Source organism: Papaver somniferum, chromosome 7 (genome assembly GCF_003573695.1).
Source record: "Papaver somniferum cultivar HN1 chromosome 7, ASM357369v1, whole genome shotgun sequence".
In the NCBI taxonomy this organism is placed as follows: domain Eukaryota; kingdom Viridiplantae; phylum Streptophyta; class Magnoliopsida; order Ranunculales; family Papaveraceae; genus Papaver; species Papaver somniferum.
In genome coordinates, this window is record NC_039364.1 from 210,442,035 (window position 1) to 210,451,904 (window position 9,870).

Here is a 9,870-nt window from a genome sequence, read left to right on the forward strand (position 1 = left end):
TTGCCTCCAAAAGTGAAAACAACTTTCTCAAGTTGTCCCCAAAATCTAGAGTCCAAGAACGAAATACATCATTTACCTAATTAAGATAAATCTGAGAAGACGTATTAAGGAAAGCATCGTATAAACAAAGATAAATACAAGACAAACCCATAAGGAAAGAAGCTAATCAAAGCAAGTTATGTATATAAATTTTTGAAGTGCCAGGTTAAGACATTCCCAACTGGAAGATGTCAGCCTGTAACCAAGTAGAAAGAAAGTTAAAAACTTAAACACAAAATCATTATATTAACATCCGGTTTGCCAAGCCTGGAGATATGGCAGTAAAGAAGATTTAAGATTGTATTACAGAACGATACAATTCGGTCGAGAATGTAAGAGAAAATATCTCTAAGAGAAAGATATCAGCACACTGGATACAAGGGTACATTAGCTGGCCAGGACTCAAGTCTTCGTTCTCCTCCTGACCCATTATCGCACAACGCCTTCACAGTTGACAAACTCAGAAGATGAATTGAAATCTAAAAAGTTAATCAGTACGTAATTAAGACTAAAAATAGTACGTCATTAGTACATAAATTACTCCTCGCTTTTTTATCCTTTCCCCACTAAACATACCAACTATGTCCAAAACTAAATCCTAGTTCTCAGAAGCTCGTGAGTTTATTGCATCAGAAGACCACACAAACTCCGACTTATCAAGATTTTTCATTCCTATAACCTTCCAAATCTCCATAAAATATTTGCCATCAACTCTAATTTTTTCCCTATCTCCAGAAAATTTATTATTTAGCCTTGCAAACACATCCGCAACCAATATTTTAACTCTACAGCCATACTAGTGTAAGTTACTGGATCAATTAGCTAGACATCCTCACATTAAGATACAGTTATGGCTAATAGATGTAGATCAATTAGCTAGGCATCTAGATATCTGCAGTGGATCAAGGTACTGTACATAAAAATAACCAACTGTTGCACCCTTAAATATGGCTTGCTCATCAACTGACAATCGGTCCCGTACTTCAACAGGTAGCAGTAAGCTTGAGTAACTTATTACTTTCACATTTTTATCCCCATGCGGATGGTGAATATACCAGCTACAAACCGTAAAAAAAAAAAATCAAATTATATTAATCAAGCTCTTTAAGCGTAAAATTGAGGGAGACAGATCATTTAAAATGAAATTTGCAATGCATGCAAACTTAGAGGTTATACAACAATGCATTTCACTCCCGATTCACCTACTATTAACACCTTCAATGCTACTTTACGAATCTTTTTCTATCAATCCATAAATTGTTCGCGGCAAGGTTTCCAATCAAAGCTCCAACAACGCAACATTTCTCTCAAACATGTCATCAATGTATCAAATACTTGTATCCTAAATTTTAAGTCTGAATTCAATTCAAAATAAAATCAGATTAATTGATAAAAAGGTCAGTTTTATATATCTAATTCTCAATTTATTTTTTAATTTCAATCTTTCAAAAAGAATTCATGAAACAACCAAATCAAAGCAGTATGTCAAATTAAAAAGAAAATGATAATAAAACCATACTAGAATCTGCAACATAATCACTATCATGTATATCTCCACAATTTTCACTTCCAGAGGAGAAAAAACACGTAATTAAACATACATCTAAAAGAGATTCGAAATTAAGCATTAATTTGAAGCTTAGAAAATGAATTTACGAAAACCTAAATTCATACCTTTGTTTTTTTGAGAGAGGGGAGAGCAACTAGAATCACACCAGATCACCACCACCACCTAAACAACCAGAACCGCCAGTATCTCCCTCACCAATTTCATCTTCCCACCCTCATCGCCACCAACAATAATGACAACAACTAGTTAATTAAAATACCACCATTACTAGCATAAACTTAAACAAGAAAAAGAACCATAATCACCTAAATCCACTTTAATCTCCATCACCAATTTTACAATTGACGGGGCTTGAATTGCGATTTGCAGCACGAAAAATACGAATCCAAAAAGATAAAGAAGATAATCAATCTCATTTCTAGATCTGTTTGTTCTCGATCTGGCTACGACGGTGTTCAATAGTGCATGATGCAGTTGGGCTGGTGGTGACGGTGGTGAGATTTGGAAGAAAGTGATGGTGGGCGATGGAGATAGTAGCGGTGGGTTTAGCGCAGAGGAGAATTGTGGTGGTTATACTCTTATGATGGGGTTCGATCGAATAAACGAAGAGAAAGAAGTAAAAGGATAAAAAGTTAAAAATAGGAATTCAACAAATCGTATTTTTTGTTTTGAACTTATTTTTCACCCCTTGGGGTATTTGTACGAGGCTCGCCAATATGGAGGGTATATATAACATTCCCACTATAAGAAAACAGAGTTTATGATGATAACTTTATCTAAAAAATGTTACCGCGAGATATCCAAGACGTTAAGTTTATGATGATGACATTCCCAAGAAACTGTTGAGTTATAGTCATGATTGTGAAACAGTTTTTCAACGACTTTTGTTAATAGGGGCTTCGGTGTCGATGCAAAAAAACAAAAGGAATCTACTACTCCCTCCGTTTTAAAATAATAGGTCCAAGTATATTATTTTGAAATTGAGGGAGTATCATAGAAGATCCCTTCACATTTTTAAGTTCACGTTCACATTTTGGGAGATATTTTTCTTGAAAAAATTTAAACAGTAGCATATTTGAAGCCAATATTTTGGAAATTTAGTTTTACAGTGATCTACATACCTACAAAAATTGAGCAAATTCCAAAATATCAAATCTCACCACCTACCAATCTTAATTTTAACTATCAATGGTTGATATTCTTAGTAGTAGGTGGTGGAATTACACATTTTGGAATGTGCTAGTATTTTTGGGTATGTAGAAATTTGTAATAAGAACGTAATCACAAATATCAGCTTCAAATAGCCACCGTTTGACTTTTTGAAAGAAAGAAATAGTGTCTGAAGTGTGAGATAGTGTGAAAATAGGAGTGTGAGGGGATCCTCCCTCTATGAATATATTGGTTATAGTTAAACTAGGCCATTTTTTATTAATAATATTGGTGATGAGCTCTTTTCACATAACCATGAAAAGCCAGTTACTTTCCTGCACAATCAGAGAAGTAATCCCAAATCCTAAATGAAAAGATATTGCATAAATATTTGATCAGAAGATTCCTTAGATTGGTGAATATAAGTTGTTAACAACAGTGCCGTTCATGGAGATAAAGAGTTAAACCCATATTACAACTCCACGGTAAGAAGCCTCTCAAGTACAACTTGCCATAGAAAAGGCATGTTTTTTATGGAAAATTTAAGGACTACACTCTTTACTTTGGAAAATCTACAACATGAGCAACATTGTTAAGTTGATAATCGTGATCAACTTACATAGAGAAAATGCCTGGCTTAGCACCAGTCCAGGCTGATACATCCTCCTTGTTAGGGTTCATTTCTAGAAGATCCAACATGGAAAAAATAGAAGTAAGCTCTTGAATCTCTACATCAAATGATGTTACAAAACGACAAGTCCGACTTTAAATTAGTTGCTCATTCACGTTCTTCAATCAATGATGTTACAAAACGACATTTGCCGACAGGTTTTTAATTGAACCGTATAACTTTGAAAGATGTAATTTCTTTTTTGAAGCATGAATTTATTGCACTACTAATGGACTATTACATGAGTGTATATTACACCCCAAGATTCATCAATTACAATTGGATTGGTAAGCCATGAATCTACAGTGGCATGACATTGGAGCGAATTAGCGGTCTTTGGATCGGAGTTGCACTGGGGGAGGATGTTGGAGTCGAAGGTCGAAAAGCCTTCGGTCAATGCTTTCCACAAGAAAGGTTGTATTTTTGATGGACACAACGGTGTCCACAGGAACTCAGTTGGTGGTGAAGATGTTCGGTGCAGTTGATTGAAGTTGCTTATATGGCCTTTGCATGCTGATGCTGCTTCGAGAAATATATGTCTACTCATTTGTTTTTCCATTGGATCCATAACTTTAAGTTGAGTCTTTATCTTTTGAGTGAGTCTTGAAGTAGCCCAATCTCTGCCCTTGAAGATTAGTGCTAAAAGTGCTAATAAGCTATTACACAGGTTACTAAGACTTAAATAAAGATACAAAACGAATTACAGACTTGACTAAGATTAAACTAAAGTAATTAAAACTGGAAGAAGGAATACAAATTTGCTTGAAGTGTAAAATGCTAGAAACTGAAAAGAACTTGTAAAGGAGTTGAGTTCACCGGCCCAATCGAATATCAATTAGGGTTTTGCTTGTTGTTGTGAAGAGGTAAAATTAAGTCGCGGAACAATCTTAAGAAATCAGTACCCATGGATAAGACATGAGGATAAGATGCTTATGCTGCTATCTAAGATTAATACGGCTTGCTTCAGGCTTCACCACCAATGCACCAAGAAAGGCATAAAGCAAATCAGGAAATTTAGCTCAATTATGAAGCTTAAGAAGGACATCCTGTCCAGCTGAATATGTGTACCAAAAGATCAAAGGCTGGGTATCCTGAATTGTGGCACATGCGAAGAGATTATGCTGTAGAATGAAAGCCAAAATGATGTTTGGTTGGTTGCACAGATCAAAGCTCAGAACAGGTACCCAAAGGACTAAAATGATCAAATCAAAACCAGGATATCCTCTAAAAGGACCTAAATCCTGAGCATACGAACAAATCCAAGGATAACAACCTCCTTGGGGTACAAAACAACACAAAAAAAACTAAACAATCTTAGCAATTAAATCTAAAACAGGATTTCTAAAAGCAAATACACCGCGAACACTGCAACGCCTGCAGTACAAACCAAAGAAACAGGCGAACACTGCAACACCTGCAGTACAAACCAAAGGATAACACATCAAGGAAACCAAACAGATATTAAGATACCACCAACAAAACCAAACCAAACCAAACCTAACTTGCAAGCTTAAACTAGACTGGTGGTTAATAACAAGCCTTCACTTCTAAATCAAAACAATTTTCTTTTTCTTCAATCAGAAACTTGCAAGGATACAAACTTCACCAAAAAGAAAACAAAAAGGAAAATAAAAAACAGATCGATTGCAAAAAGGGTTTTAATAATTAAAAAACTTTGACAACTTTGGATAATCTTGTGAGCTAGATCTGGCAATCAGAAGGGTATTCAGGGATTAAGATGGATTTAATACTCTTGGTAAAAAGCCTGAGAAATATTTACCTCACATACTAAGGTTGAGGTGATTACTGCAGATGAACAGGCCGGAAAGGATTGTCGTTGAAGACTAGCGTCGAAATACTCTATTAAGAACCAAGATTTAGCAGCATAACGGCGATTTAGGTAAAATCTTCATGAATAAAGGTTGGGTATCACAACTAGGAAGCAGCAAACGATTTAATTGAATCCTATGGGCCGGTGAATCGAGATTAGCCGATGAGGTCAGCGAAAATCATGGCAATGAGGTCAGCGGAAATCATGGCAGATGATTTAGGATTTGACGAAGATGGTGATTGAACGGTGGTTTAGGGTTGCTTTCTCTCTTCCTTATTGATTCACTTTCTTTTCATTTAATCTAAGCTAATAGTTCGACGATTTAAAACTAGTACTGCTTGGATCTGAGCAGTAAAGAGTGCCGGAATTTTTCTTTTTTTCTCTGCCGGAAATTGTCGGTTTAGAGAGAAGAGAGAGTTTTTTTTAGTTGATAGTTTGAAAGATGTAATATCATTACACTTGTATATTAAAACTTATGTACCATAGGATGAAATTAAGTTATGATAGATATATTTTAAAATTAAGCGTGCATATAGTACGTAATTGTGTAAAAATGGATTAAAACGCCAAAGTAATCGATGGAGTAAGGACAACTTTGAAAATGTCTTTTTCAGTCATGGGGAAAAATACCAATTATAGTTTGGATTTGGTGTTGTGTGAACAAGAATATAGAAGATTGTTTTGCCCTAGTTTAAACTAGCTTGGGAAAATGCACTACTTCCCTTGTGTCTTGGTGTGTTTTCAAGAAGGTTAGAAGAATGGAGCATTTCTTCAATGTTGAAATAAATGTACGTATTTGTTTGATAGAAACCAAACATTGTAATGTGAATATGCATTGTTCCCATACCAGTTAACGAAGTTTTAAATGACACGTATTCATAATTATAAAGGCTATCATCAACTGCTGGACCGTTTTCATGCATGGAAAGGGAACCAGGTGCCTGAGATTGATACAACCTAAATGGTGGAGCGAAGTACAGAAGGATTAGTGATCTTGTGCCGCGCATATTCACAAAATCGTTTTTACTTGGAAATGAATTTACTAGAAAGTGAAATCAAAACATGTTGTCGTGTGATATATGTGAATGTTCAACATTCTGTATATAATTGTCTTTTGTGGGGCGTCCATTGGTAGACGAGGCAACTTGGTGATAAGGCACGGTGAAACTCTCTCATATCACGGTTTGAATTTTGGAAGTAACAAAAAAAGTGTAAACAAATTGGGAACTAGGATCATTGAAATAAATGAATTCTTAATTCTGATATATCTAGGAATGCTCTTCGCAAAATATTATAAAGACCCTTTTGAATATGTAAAGACAGGTTGTCTCTTCGTGTAATCATCAAAAATGTGGGGGTGTTTGGTATAAATGTATCGACAACATAGAGTACAGTACTATAAGTGATTGTTCTTAAATGTGCGCATATTGTATGTGAACCGTATCAAGCCAATAAATGATCTGAATTCTAGAGAGATTATATTTACATCATTGAGAGAAATGGGATTATAGACAACAAGTATAGAGTAGTATTTACAACACAAACCTAACTTAGCAATTGGAGATCCTATGATGTCTGTGTTAAATTTGCATAGAATTTTATTTCATTGTGGGGGATTATTGGAATTTTCGAGTAGAAAATTATTATGCTATTAGGAATTTAAATTTGAATGAACTTGTGAATGGTGTTGTTCATTCATATGCAACTTTTCATTTGAATTTGAACCTCTTTATCCAAAGGGATGTGACTCTTCGTGAAAAGATTTTTCCAAGAGTCACCTTTAAACTTATATAAACCCCACTCACTCTTCATCGCATTCATGGATTTTAGAGTCACTAACTAGTAATATAAGACTGTAGTTTGCATATTGTTGATGGTGATTTTTAGTTTAGGGAGAAAACTGTAAAAGTCTGTGTACCTGACCCGGCATCAGAAGTAGTAGACCTTGATATGTCTATATTCCGCAAGGAATTTGAAGAATATTGAAAAAGACGAGGGTACCCAAATACACCACAATATCTTTGTTTCAATCTATAAGTCCTCTACCGAAAGTGATCGTCTATGGACAAAGTCGAGACAATACAACTAATCGGTTAACACTTCATGTGATTGTCTATGGATACGAGATCGAGACAATACAACAACAAGATAACTTGGGTGATTGACTATGGATACGAGATCAAGACAATACGATAACGAAGTATGTTACTTGATAATAGGTTCGGACTTAACCAAACTTTATAGGATCACTATCAAGTAATGTGAAGTTAACGTAAAGTGCAATTTAATTTAATTATAATAAAATAATTATAATGCGGAAAAGTAAAGTAAATGGAAGAGCAAGATTTTGTTAACGAGGAAGCTGCAAATGCAGAAAAACCACGGGACCTAGTCCAGAATTGAATAATCTCTGAATTAAGCCGATATACAAAATCTAAACCAACTTCGTAAAGTTGAGACCAAGCATACTACCCCTAACTACTTAGTTCCCTCAGTATCCCTGCGCTTCCGACTTCAAGAGTCACGTACTGGTACAATTCCTTTGGATCGTATTCCAAACAGCAAAGGAACAACGAATCTGTTTGATAACAACATCTTAGATTCTTTTCAAGATAAAGATATCTTAAGTCATACGCAAAGACTCTTCTGATTAATTTAATAAACTCCTTTTCCTGGTTAGATCAATCTAACTTTAACTATCAAAAAGTCAAGTCTAGACTCGCAATCAATCAGTATAGATCTCAAAGAGAAACTATAAAGCGATGTTGATCTCATGCAACTAATCAATCGAATAAATCCGATTCAAGTTGGATCCCAGCCGATCAAGGTTTGTGCACACAACAAGATACGAAAATCGATAAGAAATCTTCTTCGTCTTCAAATCTTCTTTAATCTTCAATAACCTGCACAACACCACTTGAATCTATTGTGATTAATGACGCACATAACGGAGTCTGTTAACAATGGATTATCACAAGATGTCTTTAGATCTAACAACAGTTCTAAAGAACCCGTCGATACTTCGATCTAGTTTGAGTGAATCTTATATCAGAAGAGAAGATTCTCAAGAATAAACAAACTCGGTGCAATCAAAGTTTCAACAACCATTAGTCAATCAAATCATCAAAAACTAATAACACTGCAATCATCTAGTTTCCCACCAACGGTACTCGTGGAGCTTCTTGATCCCACAAAAGTCTTTAAACGAGTGATCGTAAAAGATTTCACCTAATTAGGATATTTTCCTATCCGTGTAGACGGCTCCACCAGAAACAACAAGAAATGAAGTTTTCCTGGCTCTTAGGATAGTTCGCTAGAAATGCAAACTTAGGTATTTATATACCAAGGATGTTTGGACATCAAGGAATTTCCAAAACCGAAAATATTCTCAAGATATGCAATGAATAACAAGATTCGGTTTTCATAATTCCAATAAAGGCTTGTCCAATATTTCCGAAATCTCTGAATAGAAAATCTCCAATTAGTAAATGCACATTACTAATTTTTATTCTCTAGAGATATGCATTTAATTTCTGGTAATTAAAGCATATAAAAACAAAAACCTTAAATAAAAGATTCTCAATTTATTTCGGCACATGATCTCCTTGAGTACTAGGAATATCTTTGAACAATAAATGATAAGAGTTATTGATCGTTTTCAAAGTATATTGACATCTTTTCACTGTAAATCCTTATTTCATATTCACATGGATTTACATTCTTGGAATCGGTCATGCCACACTTCCAAACAAGTTTAGAATTGGTTTCTCTGTGTTACAAGACAACTATGTGATTGATCAAATACCAAATCACATACATGGGCTCAATCGGTTCTGCCAATCACTAGGATCGTTTATACCTCAATATAGAAATACTTGTGATCGGTCACACAAGTTACCAGGACCGGCTACACCAGTTACAAGGATCAGTTCCATCTACTTATGGTAATTCTTGTGATCGGTCACACCAGTTACCAGTTCCGGTTACACAAATTACAAGGATCGATTACACATACTCATGATCAGTCGCACCAATTACTAGGTTCGGTTACACCAATTACTAGTATCTGTCACACCAATTACAAGGATCGATCATACCAACACATGGTGATTATTTAGGATCGTTTACACTAATTGACAAAACCCAGTCATACCAAATCATAAGTCAGGCATTGTGATTAGTTATACCAAGATACATAACTTAGTTACGATCTGTTCTACCATTTCACACATATTGATCATCCAAAGATTTGCAATGAATAGCCAGACCAATAAGCCTAATGATTTCCCTTTCGATTCACGAAACAAGTTCATGAATGTACTTCCTTTAAACAAATATAAAACATTTTTTCCTAGGATGAAATCTTCACCATAACCCATTCATATAATCGTAACAATATATACAAGATTATGTCGATGTCATATCTACGAAGTTCAAAAGATAAGCGTTATACTTCATAGTATAATTCCCTAACACTATGATCATACTATTATGATCATGTCACATCACTATAGTATTATACAATATGTACAATACATACAGCTTCGCAGTTATGTCAAGTCAATATTAATATCCTCAAGTGGAAGGATGATGTCTTTGTTGTAGTTCGAT

General features: G+C 34.9%; 1 long non-coding RNA gene across 1 annotated transcript; it reads right to left on the reverse strand.

The window, feature by feature from the left end:
- Positions 1 to 257: 257 nt before the first annotated feature.
- LOC113299483 lies at positions 258 to 2,239 on the reverse strand. The gene is made up of 2 exons (XR_003334972.1): positions 1,714 to 2,239; positions 258 to 1,097 (listed from the first exon to the last, which is right to left on the reverse strand). It is a non-coding gene; the product is annotated as an uncharacterized LOC113299483 (long non-coding RNA).
- Positions 2,240 to 9,870: the final 7,631 nt, after the last annotated feature.